General features: G+C 45.8%; 1 pseudogene; it reads left to right on the plus strand.

Annotated features, from left to right (window-relative positions):
* The window catches only part of LOC135287561 (zinc finger protein 345-like), a 737,501-nt pseudogene that overhangs the window by 246,575 nt on the left and 475,904 nt on the right, over positions 1–15,022 (plus strand).

The raw sequence follows: 15,022 nt of genomic DNA on the forward strand, positions 1-15,022 counted from the left end.
TGAACAGCTCTTTCTCCTCTTGCCCAAAGCAGAACGTTCGCTTCCTACGTCACCCCAGTCTCTTGAAGGCATTTTTCCAAAGGAGCTGTGAGAAGCCTTGAAAATTGTGCATCAATGAAGCTCAGATGTATCTCTTGTGCTCCAGTGCCAGGTTTCACCTCTTCTCCCAGCACATGAACAAAGCTGTTTGTAAAGCCAACCTCCTTGTTCGTGTCTTTAGGAGCCCCTCAGCCCCAGCGGGAGCCTGGTATTGCCTGCACTGACAGACTGGGATGTGTCAGAGGCTTCATGGCAGGGCCAAGAATTAGGGAGTGTCAGTGTGCAGAAAGGAACAGGAATGTGACATCTTCCTTGAAGTGTGTTGAAAAAGGAGAGTCAAAACAATCCCAACCAAACAATAAAAAGGGCAATTCAAGCTGTGTTCCTCTGCAGTTTACAAAGTCTGGAGGCAAGAAGCAGAATTTGAGGATAACTTAAAGTCACTGCTATTCTCAGGAAATAGGATAATTTCTCCCTTGAAGCTGGCTGAAAACAGATGAGTAGTCTGCTCTATCTTGCATGAGCTCCATGTGTGGGTGCTTTTCTTGTGCCAGAAATGCTCACCAGAATCAAAGCAACCTTGCAGAGCTGGTCCATGAGCTGGGCTTAGTGTGAAGTTTGTGGTCTCTGCTTTAGTCCTTCAGAAAAGCTCCTGTGCCTGTAAGCCTGAACCCTTTTCTGTGTTCAAGTGCTGTGTGTAAGAAGTAGTAGGATGCCTTTCCAGGAGGCCAAGTGATGATGGTCAAGTGCTTTGCCAAGCAAAAGCTCAATCTTGGCAGGAGGAACCAGCCTGGAGCCAGCCCAAGTTACCTGAGTAGGAAGAGTGTTCTGAACTGGAAGCCAAGAACCAACTGCACCTTACAAGGGTTGCATTTCAATGAAGGTCGTTTGATTTTTGGGGTTTGTTTGGTTGGGGTTTTTTTTTGTTTTGTTTTTTACTTCAGAAAAATGAGTCTCGTATTATTTGGGTGAATGACAAATATTACTCCTTCTCTAGAACTGAACTGGGAATTTCTCTGGAATTGAAAACTATATTTTCTAACTGTTTTTCTTAACTAATGAAACTTTTTGCTCAACTCTTTCACTTGCAGTGGCTGCCTATGCCTTTGCAGGCAGAGCTTAGCTGCTACTTTACTAGGTAAAGGAAATTATATTCAGTAAAGGGAGGACGCTGCAGAAACATACTTTCTTAATAAGATGAATAAAAAGTCAGCGATGGAAAGGGTGTTTCCTGACTGCCAGGGAAGCCAGACAATGATCTTGCAGGAGGTGACTGGTGGTTTCAGCTCTTGCTGTGCCTGGTCTCTTTTCCTCAGTGCCCTTCAGATGAAACTGTTATTCCTTACTAGCATTTCATGATGAATGGACTTGCATGACATTTTTAGAGCTACTGGTCAGGAAATGTTGACTGAGTGCATGCTTGTTTGCTATCAATGAGGAAAATCCCCAAACAAACTGACAGTGCTTCCCTCTTTCTTGTTCCAGCCCATGGTGCACACTGCTGTGCAGTCCATTGAAGGAATATTGAAGGTGGGTACTCTTCAGTAGCAGATCTCCATGGGAAAGCCTGTACAGATCCATGGGGAGGTGGATCCCTCTGACTCTGGAAAGGGTAAAACTCCCTCTGTGTCCTGAGAGCTGCTTCTCTCCCTCTCTTTGCAGGAAATGTGCAGCCCCCTGCCCCCTCTTCTGCCCTCCCTTCAGTCACCTGAGAGAACAGAGACTTCCAAATTTCCTGTGCAGGCAAAGGTAACCCAGCCCACTTATTACGGGGCTTCCAATAAATGACAAGAGATCTTGCTGCTGAGCAGAAATCCAGTCTTGGCAGAAGGAGCCTGCCTGGAGACCTGCCTGAGTTCCCTGACCATAAACAGTGTTGAGAGTTAGAAACCAAGCAGAAGCTGTACCTTGTGTGGGGCTGCATTATACCCAGGTGGTTTTGGTTTGTTTTTTTGTTAACTTCAGTAAAAGAAAGACTCTGATTTTATATGTCGAAATGACAAATATTCTTGTCTCTTGTGAACTGTCTTAGAAGAATTGGCAATTATTATTTCTAACTGCTTTAGTGTTTTTTTAAACTACTGAGGCTTTATGCACAAGTCTTACATGCAGCCTGTGCCTTTGCAGGCAAGGAACAACTGCTTCAACAGCAGCTTAGGGAAAGTGCAGTTTCATAAAGGGAGCAGATTACAAAAACATACTTTATTTAAACATTACAGATAATAAGGATATGGTAGTTATGATGATGGTGATAATGATAATAATAACTAAAACAATTATAATAATTTCAAAAATTAGTAATAGTAATAAAGATCAGTAGGAGGAGGAGCAGTAGTTTAGAGATGAAAGCAGTGCCCCCTGATTGCCAGATTGCAAAGGGAAGACAGACATCTCAGAGCAGGAAGAGTAAGAGGAGTTGACATTGCTGGGTTCAGCTCTGTCCATGCCTGGTCTCTGTTGTTAACTCTCCTTTAGATCAGCCTTTTTCATTCTTACTCTTACACATCTGCAATACATTTATGGAGCTGTTGGTAAGCAAAGGTTTGCTGAGTTCCTGCCAATTAGTAACAAACCCAAACAAACTCCTGCTGTTTCCCTCGTTCTTGTTTCAGGCAAAGAAGCCCTCTGATGTGCCACCAATTGAAGAAATTTTCACGGTAAGTGCTCTTAAATAGAAGATCTCTGTGTCTGCTAATGTTTCACATACATTAACAAACCGGGTGGGGGCAAAATCCATTTTGAGAGCTGCTTCTCTCCCTCTCTTTCCAGGAAATGAGCAGCTCACTGCCAGCTCTCCTGCCCCATCTCCAGACGCCTCCAAGAGCAGAGACTTCCAAACTTCCATTGGCAACAAAGGTGACCCAGCCCATTTATGCCAGGCCTTCTGAGAAATGACAAGAGATCTTTCTGCTGAGCAGAAATTCAGCTCAGCTCTTTGGCAGCTCTTAGAGTGTTTTCAAAAGATTTATTCAAAAATGCGCATGCCCATAAGGTGCCATTAACACAGTTTTGATGTCAGTAGATGTGCTGTTTGACTCCATGCTAAGCTCCTTTGTCCTTTTATTCTAGGAATCCCAACCTGATGGATCTGCAGCACAGAAGCAGAGTAAGTAGACGTGCAAAGTAAACACAGTTCTTTGTGTGCTGTCAGGTAATTTTGTGTGTTCTCTGTAGCAGAGACCATCAAGTGTTCCTATTGGTGAAGCAGGGTGATTTCCTCTGCTTTGCTGAACAGGGATGGATTTAGGAATGGCTTAGGAAACTCTGACCATTCATTACCTTCAGCTCAATGTAGCAGTTCAGCAGAGGACAAGCAGTATTGAGTTAGGGAATTCCCATCTGGAGTGATGAACAATCTTGGTGGCAAAGCCCTCCCTAGAAGAAAGTGACTCTCTAATCTGGTGCTGAGAGACCACAGGGTAATATACGCTCTGAGGGAGGCATATAAATGCAATGTTTTCATTTCTGCTTTCCAGAGCAGGCTGGCACAGCTTCAGAAACATTGCCCAGTTCTCAGCCACGAGCATTGTAAGTAACCAGGCTCTGTTCTCATCTCTGCTGGGCAGTTGCTTACAAGAACCTGGAATGCAAATCAGTTTGGGTTATCAGTAAATTTTTCTCAGCAAACTTGATTGCAGGGAATTTTCACCAACAGCAAAAATGTTATTGTATGATGGATTCACTAAATTGTTAAGGTTTGAAAAGCACTTGAAGGTCATCAAGTCCTATTGTTAATCCAGCAATGCCAAGTGCACTAAACCATGTCATGACTACAATGGCTGTGATAAAAAGCAAAACATAACAAAAGTGAAGAAAAAACCTCTTAAGTCTTTGTGTACCAGACTGAAGTTTTTGTCTTCCTTTAAGCTCTGTGGTGCTTAACATCTTGTCCCACTTGGTACTCGTCAACCTACTGATAATGCTGAGGCTGACATAAATGCCAAGGGATACCAGCTGAATCGGATCATTCCTAGCTATGGTTTTGGTGCCTGGCAGGACAAGTAATGCTACAGCTACCTAAACTGTGTAGATCTACTGATTACATTTTCAAGTTCCTTTGTTGTAAAGCTTTCTTCAATTGCCCAAGTAGAGGTTTTCAAAAATGTGTTGGAGTTCTTTTATTTCAAAAGAAACACAAAGAAATATAGTATTTCACATGGACTTTTTAGGAACCTCACTTTATATGCTAATAATATTGTTTGTTGCAGAGTGGGATAAAGATAAAATTTCTATAAGCTTTGGGAGCTGTTTATGTTTGTCTGAATGGGTGTGAGTTGGAGGTTTGATAATTTGCAAGCATTTTTTCATTCTGGTACTTTGTATTTTGAGTAAGGCAATGTATTCCTCTGGCCTTCTCCCGTCTGCTCTCAGTGCCCAAACACAGGGTTCAGTTTTAGGTTTGAATGCTTCCATGTCAGTGGAATATGTAAGTAATCTTCCCCTCTGCTGCTTCCTAATTTTGTCTCCTGGTGGCCTTGCAGAGCTCTCCAGTCCCAGCACAAGAGGGTGGCAGCAGCACAGCCCAGCAGCTCGGAGTCAGGGAGCACCAGGGAGTCCACAGCTCCTCAGTGTGTGACAGAGAGATCAGCTGCAGTGACAGTGAGGAGGACAACCTTCCAAGGGTGCTGGACCTGTCAGTGTGTGAGGTGAATTCAGAGACCATGGAGAGGCTGCTCCCACAGCCCCTTGCCCACTGCAGTGTCATGTCTTAGGAAGGAAGCAGATGTTGTACTTTGTTACCAAATTCTGCCAGATTTGCCCTGGAAATAGTGATTTGTAAGACCCCTCTCACTGCAATGAAGGCTTAGGTATTTGCCACTGACTGGTTTATGGTTTTTTATTCCTCACATATCCATCCATGGTGCTCAAGGAGCAAGTTTGTTGCCGGTTAGTTTAGAGTCATTTCTTCACAGGCCAAAGGCCAGACTTGATGACCTCTGGGCAAGAGTCCCTGGGCTCTGGTGAGCTGTGCTAGGACAGAAAGAGTCACAAAAGGCACCAGTCTTGAATCCTTCTTTTCTCTTTTGTTGGCAGCCTGAGCCATCAACTGCTAAAAAGTGGCGCCTTGACAACCTGGTGACCCAGAGAAAGCAAGGATTGATGCCAAGAGAGGGTCCCAGGGAAATTGCCCGTGGGAATGGACGTGAGGAGGGTGCAAAGCAGGAGCAGGGCATCAGCAGCACTTCCTGCCAGCACCACTCCAAGGCAAGGGAGCCTCCTCTCAAGAGCTGTGGCCAAGTGGCCGAGGACACTCACAAGACCTCTGGCCAAACCGCCAAGCATTTTCACAAGACCTCTGGCCAAGTGACTCAGGCTCCTCAGGAATCTCACGTTATGAGCACACACAGCTCTCTGAAGCCTCTTGTGCACACCAAGGAGGCCTTGCCCAGGAAGACTGTGGGTATCAAAAGGCCCAGCAAGCCCCTGGTGCATGACAAATGGAAAAAAGTCCTGAAACTGGAGAGTGAGCCTGGTCTTTTGCAGATCACAGACCAGTCTTGCAAGCACCAGCCTCGAGTCAAGAAAACAGAGGAGCTAAACTCCATCACTAAAAAAGCCCTGCAGCCGGCACTTCACAAGCCCTCTGAGGAGAGAAAGGACAAGGGCTCCCAGCAGGCCAAGGCCAAAGGCTTTTTGGATGCCAGGCTCCTGAGATATGCTCAGGAATGTGATGCCCTCATCCCCAGTAGCCACAGGCCTGGGGAATGGCACAGGGAGAAAGTGCCCTTGCCTCCTGGGGAGAAGAAGTTGTTCTTGCCTTCAAGGAAGGCAGACTTGAAGAGGAAAGCCATGAGGAGTCCTGAGGAGTCCCCTGGAAAGAAGAAGGTGAGAGGGGCCAGGGCAGGTGGGTTTGGACAATGAGCAAGGTGGTGCTTGAAAAACCCATGTGGAGTTTCCCCTTCATAGGTTGGCAGTGGAGCCATGATGCTTCTCTTCTCAAAGGAGTTCCAGTGTGTTATTTTTAATGTTTTCAGCCAGAATCTATCAAAGTGAGCTGTATTGGTCTGTACTTTAGGTGAACTTCTAAGACCTGAGTCAATTTTTTCCCTTTTTTTATTCTTCCTACTAGAAGGAAGACAAAGGGGACACTCCCAGGAAGAAAAAGGAATGAGACAAAACATTCCCAACCAAATACTTTCAGCTTTCAGCCAACAAAGGCTCCAATCAACTGAAGTGAGTATGCAGTGATGGGATGTAAGAAAGATGTGTAAATCTAAGTCTTTCTTCAGAAGGGTAGCATGAAGAACTGGATCTCCTGTCCAGACACTCCAGAGTTTGCTTCTAACATGGTGTGCCTTCTGCAACTTCAGCTGCTGCAGATTGGCCTTTGCATGCTGGAAGCTGCTGTTGGTTGAGGGTTTATGTAGAAATGATGAATGGGATGGGATTGTTGTTCCCATGTTGGAGCATGTCTTAAGTTTATTTTTTAGCATTAGTCTTATTCCATGGTTATGACAATGAGAAGAAGTTTACATTTTTGGTAGCAGATAAAGAACTTAATGTTACAACTTAGTTTAAAAGTTTTTTTGACTAATCACACAAAGGAAATCATCTAGACAGTAGTTCTATATAACTACTATATGTACATATCTTTTTGTTTCAAAAAAGTTTGCTTCTTTTGACTATAATACCTGTTGATAAGCTTTAAAAGACACTGCACAGAGCTCTAGTATTAAGCCTAGAACTTCTTAATATCTTGCTAGATATACTTCTCTGTAGCTTAGGGACAAGTGTTAATGTACAGAGCATTGTTTGATTTCTCTGAGTTTTCTACTTCTTCTGTAATTTTTCTGTTGATAAATCTTAGGGCCATTGCTTAGCTCTCATCGTAGCTTTGTTGTCTCTGAGGTTTGCTTTTTGTAGCTTTCCTAAAACTCTGTGATTTTAAGAATCCCCACCAAAGCACCCAGTGCAGAAAGCAGCTCTGAGGGTGTAGGTGGGTCAGGGTAGGGAGCCTTTCCCTTCTGACATTCTCTGAAAGCACAGAGGTGTCAGGGCTGTTGATTGTCTGGGAGAAGGGCTGTTCCAATGGCATTAGGAATGGAAGAGCTTTGATTCTGGAATTCCTCCCTTTCCCTCAGGGAAAATGAGCAGCTGTCTTAGTCATGTGCTGGCTTTTGGAGTGGCAAGGGTGGGAGGTAGTTTTGGGCAGAGAGGGCTCTGGAGCAGGTCGGGGATGGTGCTGTGCTCTGTGTCAAATGGTCCTTGGTACAGCATCAGCTGAGCCAAGGCAGAGCAGCTGGGGAGCACGTCTGCAGTGAGTGGGGACCAAAGCACAGGAAAAGTGGCTGCTGAAAGAGGTGAGAGGACTGTGCCATGCACAGCAGAGTCAGGCAAGAGGTGCAGCCTTACACCTGAGCATTCCCACTGCATTTAAGTTCATTTCCTGCTCTTTTGATGTTGCATTCTATGAGCTGGGAATTTCTGCTTGGTGTGTTCTTGGAAACTTTGCAATGCTGACTGCAAATGGTGCAAATGAGCAGTGGTGAAACAAAGTTGAGAGCTACTTGGTGCTGCTTCTTGTTGCCGGAATTCCGTAGATCTCCTGATTTCAGATGATCAGAGATGTGCTAGGCCACTCTGTTACTGAATGTGAAAGTCTCTGCCAATTCAAACTGCCTCTTCTTTGAAGCCTCTTGTCTCTGAATTTGTTGCATTGCTGAAACAACACCATGAATGGCAGGATGTAGCCAAGCTTTTAAGAAATGCCTACATTCCATGTACATCAGAGTCATGAATTTGCTTTTCTTGTCCAGAGCCTCAGAAGACTCATTCCAAACTGAGAGGGCAAATGTGTTGCTGCCACCACTGCCAGCCATGACTGCTGCACAACATGAACCAAAGTTCACCATGACCATGCAAAAGAGACCCAGAGCTGTGACTGACAACCTGGAGCTGCCTGCCGTGGATAACCCTGCCAGGAAGCAGGATGGATTCTTTGCCAAGCACAGGAAAGTGGAGGAAGACCCCGAGGAGCAAACCCAGGCCATCACCATTGGTATCCAGGAGGGCTGGTGGGAGTATTCCTGCAACCCAGGCGTGCTGTGTGATGCACTGCAGAAACATCCTCTCAGATAAGTCACCATTTCTGACTGTAGGCGACTGCAACTAAAAGGAGTGTGTGTATAAAAAGGAGTGTATTTATAAAAAGAAAAGGACTGCAATCTGGGCCTTAGGTTGTATATAAGTCAGAGGAAATTGCTGCATTTATGGGTTAAAAAATTAGAATTTACTTGCTTTTTATAAAAAATTTGGCAGTTTAATGATGGCTTGGGACATGGGGTCTATGATATTTGGGGGTGAGGGAGCATGTGTCTGTGTTCTGTCTTAGGCCAGACTGTGCAGAGTGCATTAGCTGCCTTCTAACTGCTTGCTTTTTCCTGATCATTTTCCTGCTTCCAGCCCTCACTGCACTCCCAGCTATTGAGCAAGGAAATCTGCTGCTGAATTTCTCTGTGCTTGGGAGAAGTTGAATGGTGCAAAGCACTGTGAGCTGCCAGGTGAGAAGCCAAGGTGGCATTTCAGTTACTGGAGGGATTGCTGGGAAAGAAGGCAAGAGGGGGAGAGCCCGGTGCATAGACTATGCCTGGGAGAAATGGACATTTTCTCTGGAAATTTAGGAAAGCCTGACTTTGCAATTGCTTTAGGCATCTCTCTCTGAGCAGCTTTCTCTCGGTGGTTTTTCAGGGATCTGCAGGGGATGAGAAGAATCCTTTTCCAGTGACTTCTGTGCCACATGAAGCCAAGACAAGAAGACCTGAAGTTAGGACAGTAAGTGTTTGTTTTACAGCCCTGCCTGTAGTTTCTGAAGACAGCAGCCAGGGCTGGCCCTGCAGCCACCCCGGCCTCTGCCTCCTCATGAGCACTTCTTTTGGGAGCAAAGAGAGAGGGAGGGATGGGGCAGAGCTGCCCTCTCAGGGAAGCACTTGCTGAGTAGCTTTGCTACAGCTGAACAGCACTTGAATTTTGACTCCTTGCTGGGCCTTGGATCAGTATGGACCAGAAGGAAATCCTAGAGCTGCTGATCCGTTTTTGATTGTACACTTTAATCATTACAAATGTTGCATTGTCCTGTGGTACAAGCAGTGGGGAATACTGAAAAGCTGTAACCTGCCATCCCGTGGTGCCTTTGCAGTGTCATTTTCCATAAAACACCAAGTTTTGTGGGCCCCTCTGGGCAAAGGGATGCATTGCCATGATCTGCTGGCAAACTTGCAAAAGAAAATAAACATGATGTGGCTGGCTGAGTGGCTGGCAGGCTGTAAAAATCCTCTGCAGAAAGAGGCAGCTGCTGAAAGTCAAAAAGTCTTGCAGTTCCTCTTGTAGTAAAATCACTCCAGTCATTGATTGTGTTCTGCCAGGTGTGCCTGTTGGATGAATGCAACCAAATGTTTTCTCTCTTGCTCCTTTTATTCCAGAGTTTGCTGCTGAACAAAGCCCAGTGAGGGGACCAAGAGCCAGCCTGACCTCACACAGAGAATGATTCAGAACGTTCAGTGACCAAGTGCCTTAACTGGGTCTCCAGGATGTAAATAGTTCCAAGTTCTCTAGTCTATCGAAACCTTACAAACACTTTTGTTTTTTATTTACTGTTCAATGCAAAACACCTGCTTTTTTTTGTTTGTTTGTTTGTTTTGTTTTGTTTTAAATACAGTTGTATGTTCTTTTGGTTACTTTTGAGGGTAATGCTTTTCTATCTTGCAAAAGAAGGGATGGGCTGTGGTATCAGCCATTAAGATAAAAATGTGGAGAGAAGGATGGTGTAATATTCACTATAAAATAACTGGTGGTTAAGGAAATAAAATAAAAAACCCCACAGCATTATGTGTACTAAAACCAGTGGCCAAAAAGGCAGTGATCAGACTAAATGATAGAGATTCAAACAGGAAGGCAGCTGTCCCCAGAAATGTACATTCCAGGGGATTTCTCTCCTCTGACAGGAGGCATTTTGGTAAGCATCACCAGCAACCACAAACTAAGCGATAGAAATTCAAATAGCAGGGAGACACTGTCTCCAGAGACATATATTCCAATGTATATTCCAAGGGATTTTTCCTTTGACCAGATTCCAGCAGGAGGCATATTGATAAGCATCATCAGAAGTTTTCCCCAGAAAGCCTTTTACCTCACAGCAATCCGGGAATTATCCACCAGTTCCAGAAACCGTGATAATATGCTGAAGAAGAAACCCTTCCAGGGCACAAAGAACTGTATAAAAGGGACCCTCTGAGAAATGCTCTTTGGAAACCCATTGGGACTGTGGTGCAAAAGGGCCAAATCCTAAATCTCCCCAACTCTGATCACCCGGCTTAGAGTCAATTTTAGCTTCTTTTTTATTCCAAATTTATACTTTGATAACTTCATAAATTTAATTAATTATTGAATTGCAGTAGTCATTTATAAAAGTAGTATCCCAAAACAATTGTGATGAAAGGAAAGAACATCTCCCTTTTCTACATCATTTCATGATGTAGGAACAGCTTAGCGCCGTACTGAAATAAAGTTCCTCTTGGTTTTGTGGTTGCTCCAGCTGCCTGCCTGTGGCGACTTACACAGCCACATTTCCCAACAATCTTTTGGATACTGCCGTGAACAAAGACAAGACTCCCAGGGAAGTTCCTCCCGAAGTGGAAGAAAAGCAATTCTTATCTCTGAGGTCTAAGCATGTGGGGCACCTGCCTGCATCTGTCAGCCCCAGGCTTTGCAGAGCCCGGGCTGCAGAAACCCTCGGGGTTCACAAGCACTGACAGTGATTCTGGCAGTCAGCGCCGCCCTCCAGTGGGGGCTGTTTGAACTCCATTCTACAATGGCTTTCTTTTTTGGGCTTGATAAATGCATTTAGAGTGCATGGATGGGCATCTCACCCCATGACTCCATCTAAATTCCGGAAAATCATTCTAAAATCTTCACAAACCAGGACTTACATTTTTTTTAGGAATTACTTGGAAAACATAAGGGACTCTGTCAATATAGAAATATTGATTCTAAATTTATAGACAGTTTTATGTCCCATGCAGTCATTTTGAAATGCTCTACAGAACTGGTGGATCAGCTCTAACAGCAATCTCTTCAGTGAACCTTCAGTGAGAGCAAAAGGATTTCATTCTTTCATATACTGAGCATTCAAACTATGATCTACCACAACTCACTCCACATAGAAAAACTGGAAGGTGAGGTTAGAAACAGAAGCATTTTGCCATAACTTTTGCAGATCTTTAAAACACCATTAGGAGAAATCAGAATGTTGTCAGACTATAATCCCAGCAGATTTCTGCAAGTCCTTAGAGTATAAAAAAGAATAAAGTTCTTACAAATCTAAACATCCTCCAGCACCCTCAAAACATGAGGAGGTGTTCATCTCTAACCATGGAATTCATGCCACAGTCTTCACATCATGGGGATATATACAATTATGTCAATCTCCCTCAGAAAGCACTGGAGTCCTTTCAGGCATAGTTGATTTTAATTGATTACGTCATCATCTTACTTCTATCATTCATCTAGAAATTCCTTTGAAGTTTCAATCCAGGATTGCAGTCAAAGACAGCATTACTACAACATTGAGTTAGTGTGCTCAAGAAGTTCCAAACAACAAGATACAGAAAGATTAACTTAGCCCCATTTTCTTGGTCTTTACTAGCAAGGGAAAGGCTTGGACAAGAGGAAATAGCCTCCAGTGGTGCTGGAAAGACCAGGACATTTCTCCAGGAAAGCCTTTCCGGTTTCTTCTCTGCCCATAGCCCTGTAACCTCACTGTGCCACAGGGAACATCCCAAGGAGACAGGGAAATGCACGGGATTTACGGAAAATGCAGACAGTGGGCATGCTCTGTGTCCCATACAATTCCCAAGGGACACGGGGCTGCAGTGACACGCTGTCACCATCCGCTCATACAAGCGGGGCTCGTGATGGTTCATTAACTGATCTCAGAGTGCACAAACAACACCGAGGGGATTTCAGCATTCATCAACACAAATGCACCTTTTATTGAGTGCAATAGAAGGATTAGAAAGGAGAGAGAGAGAGAGAGAGAGAGAGAGAAAGAGAGAGGAGGCAGAATATTGCTACCAACAGAGAGACAAAATCCTCATGGTCCGGCTAATACATCCCTTTTGTCATGTGAGGAAGAATCTCAGAACACCTGGTTAACTCAAGGTTCTAGTATAGTCCATTCCTAAGGAGGGAACAGGTCTTGAAATCACTGAGGGGGAACAGATCCAATAAAGAAGAAGTCCCTTGAAATCACTGAGGGGAAAAGAAGGTACAGCCAGTCTGTGTTCTCAGCAGTAGGTGAGAACCATTGTCTTCTTGGTCCAATGGCCACACCTGCAGGCAAACATCTCACTTTTGGTCAGGTCGGCTCCCCCACACACCTCCCCCGTGTTAGGGGTTTCAGTCTCAGTCCTTGTCAGGGGGGAGCTTCTCCATAGAGAGATTTCATGTCTCAGTCCTTGAGAGAGAGGCTTCTCCCATCTCAGTCTGTCTGTCACGGTGGTTGGAAAGCAGAGGATAGCTCTTCTGTGAGGGGAGGGACCACCAAAGGTTACCCCAGAAAAGTCCCACCAGGCCAAGAGGTGGGGAAATGCTCAAGCTATTGTCACCAAACAGGTGCCAGTGTACAGGGCATGTCACCTCCTTGGCAGGCTCTGCCAGAAGCAGGCATTGTAGACACAGCTGTGAACAATCGCTTGGCAGGGCAGAACTCTGCTCAGGGGCCTCAGGATTATTTGGCCTTCATCCACCACTGGCAGCCCACAATTCCCATCAGGGTCCTCAGGCTCCCCATGTCTGTCCTTGAGACGGTCATGAGGCAAAGGGAGGGAACTCCAGAGTGTCTCTCACACATGCTGTTATAAGTTTGGTCCTATTGGTTTTGGGGAAGGAATGGGAAGTTGTTTTTTGTGAGGAGAAAAGGTGTCCAGGACTTGGTGGGGACGGGAGGTGGATGAGGCGAGGAGTGATTGGGCCAGTGCACCAAGTAATCATTCAATGCCCTGAAGAAATGATTGGCCCAGAATGAACCTCACTAAAGACCTATCAGAGTGCCTAAATTGCCCCAATCAGTGCACGGATCCAAACCCCACCAATCCTGGACCAAAGGGAGTTATAAATGGGGGGGTTTTCGTTTGGGTGTGGTGCTTTCTGGTTCGTGGGCAGTGGGATTAGTTCACGTGGAAAAGAGCCCAATGTGTTCGCAGCACGTTGTTATTTTTTTTTGAGCTGTTGTGAGGGGGTCCAAGCTTATCTTGGACCCTCTGTTTCTTCCATCTTGTTTTTCAATAAATGAGAGCCTTTTTCATCTTTTTTCTCGAAAACTGGCCTCGTTCATTCATTACACTGTGTTGGAAATGGAGTACTGAGACATGTCTAAAAAGAGACACAGTCTCAAGAAAAAAGGGACATTTGATAAAATAACAGAGAATAATAACTATTTAGGGCTGTTTTAAAAGGAATGTGAATTATAGCTGAGTAATGAATTTGAACAGCACTTAATTGAAGAACAAGACACAATGCCTTTCTGCCTAATGCCTAAATCTAAACTGTGTTATTGAAAGAATTGTTATGAGTTGTAGTTCCTCTACAGGTTAAAGGACCAATTGAAGTCCTGAGGCCTCAGCACCAGGCCCTGTCTGAGGCCTGAACAACAGGCCCTGAGCCAAAGCTGACCTCTAAATAAATTTTCCCACCAAATGTTATATTTGTATCTACTCATTAATGAATCACTGTGGGCAATATGATCTCTGCATGTGTTCATTGGTGAAATGTGGATTTACCTTTCTGTATCTAAAAATCAGACAAGGCCCCATCCGGCCTTGATTGGGGCTGAATGGTCAAAGTCAGCTCCCTTGGTTCCTCCTGGGGCCCTGGCCAGGCTTTGGGAGGAACCCAAGAAGAGGATGAAACCAGATGTTGCCACACTGGAAGTGCTGTCAGTTTGTTCATTCAGCACTGTCAGAGCTGGGCCCTCTCACAGCGGGCTTGGAGCCTCACCTGTGGCTGGAGGCACCTGCAGGAATTCCCAGTGTCCAGGAGTGGCTCTGCAGCCCTTGGCTGGGACAGCTTCCCCCAGCTGCTCTGTGGATCTGGGAGATGGCACAGCCTGAGGGGAACTGGTGCTGGATCTTTCTTAATCACTGCAGGCAATCTGTGGTGGTCATGGTTGAGTGCATTGCTGAGCTGCTCCTTTTGTAACTATTTTCTAATTATTATGTGCTTTACTTTAGTAATTTTTGCAGATTTACCTTATATAAATTACACAATATCTTCAGTTGGTGTCTGTGGCTTTGGTGCTGACCCTGCCACTGGGAAAACTGACCCTGTGGGCTTCACAGAAGCAAGGGGCCCTTGTGACACTGCAGAGCCTTATGTGACCAGGGGACCATGGTGACCCTGTGGGGCTTAATGGAACCAAGGGGCCATTGTGACACTGGGCCCTCATGGAACCATGGAGACCATTCTGACATTGTGGGGACTCATGGGGACAAGGCTCCATTATTTTCCTCTCCCTGGCACTGCCCAGTTCAGCCTTTCCCTGCCCCTGCCCCAGCCCAGCAGAGCAGCAGAGTCAGGTCTAGCCCTGCAGCAGGAACTGCAGGCACTGGAGGTCAGGGACAGCCACTCTGGGTCTGGAATGCTCAGCAGATGCTCAGCTCGGGCAGCTCCTGCAGCCCCAGGGCCAGCCCTGCTGCCCAGCCCAGCAGCAGTGTTGGCCCCAGGGCTCCTCAGGCAGCTCCTGCTGGCCCAGGGACAGGGCAGCCTCTTGCCAGGGCTCCTCTGCACACCCACGGGCTCCTGCTCTGCTCCTGGCCCATGCCAGCTGCCACCAGAGCCTTTCCCAGGGGAACACATCTGTGCTGGCCCCAGCAGCCATTGCTGCAGCCCCTGCCCTGCTGCCCAGAGCCCCGAGCTGGGGCTGCTGCTCTGCAGAGCACGGGGGCTGTGCTGCCCGGGGCCCTGGGCTGCCTCTGCTGGGCTCTGCTGC

Source organism: Passer domesticus, chromosome 30 (assembly GCF_036417665.1).
Source record: "Passer domesticus isolate bPasDom1 chromosome 30, bPasDom1.hap1, whole genome shotgun sequence".
Lineage (NCBI taxonomy): Eukaryota > Metazoa > Chordata > Aves > Passeriformes > Passeridae > Passer > Passer domesticus.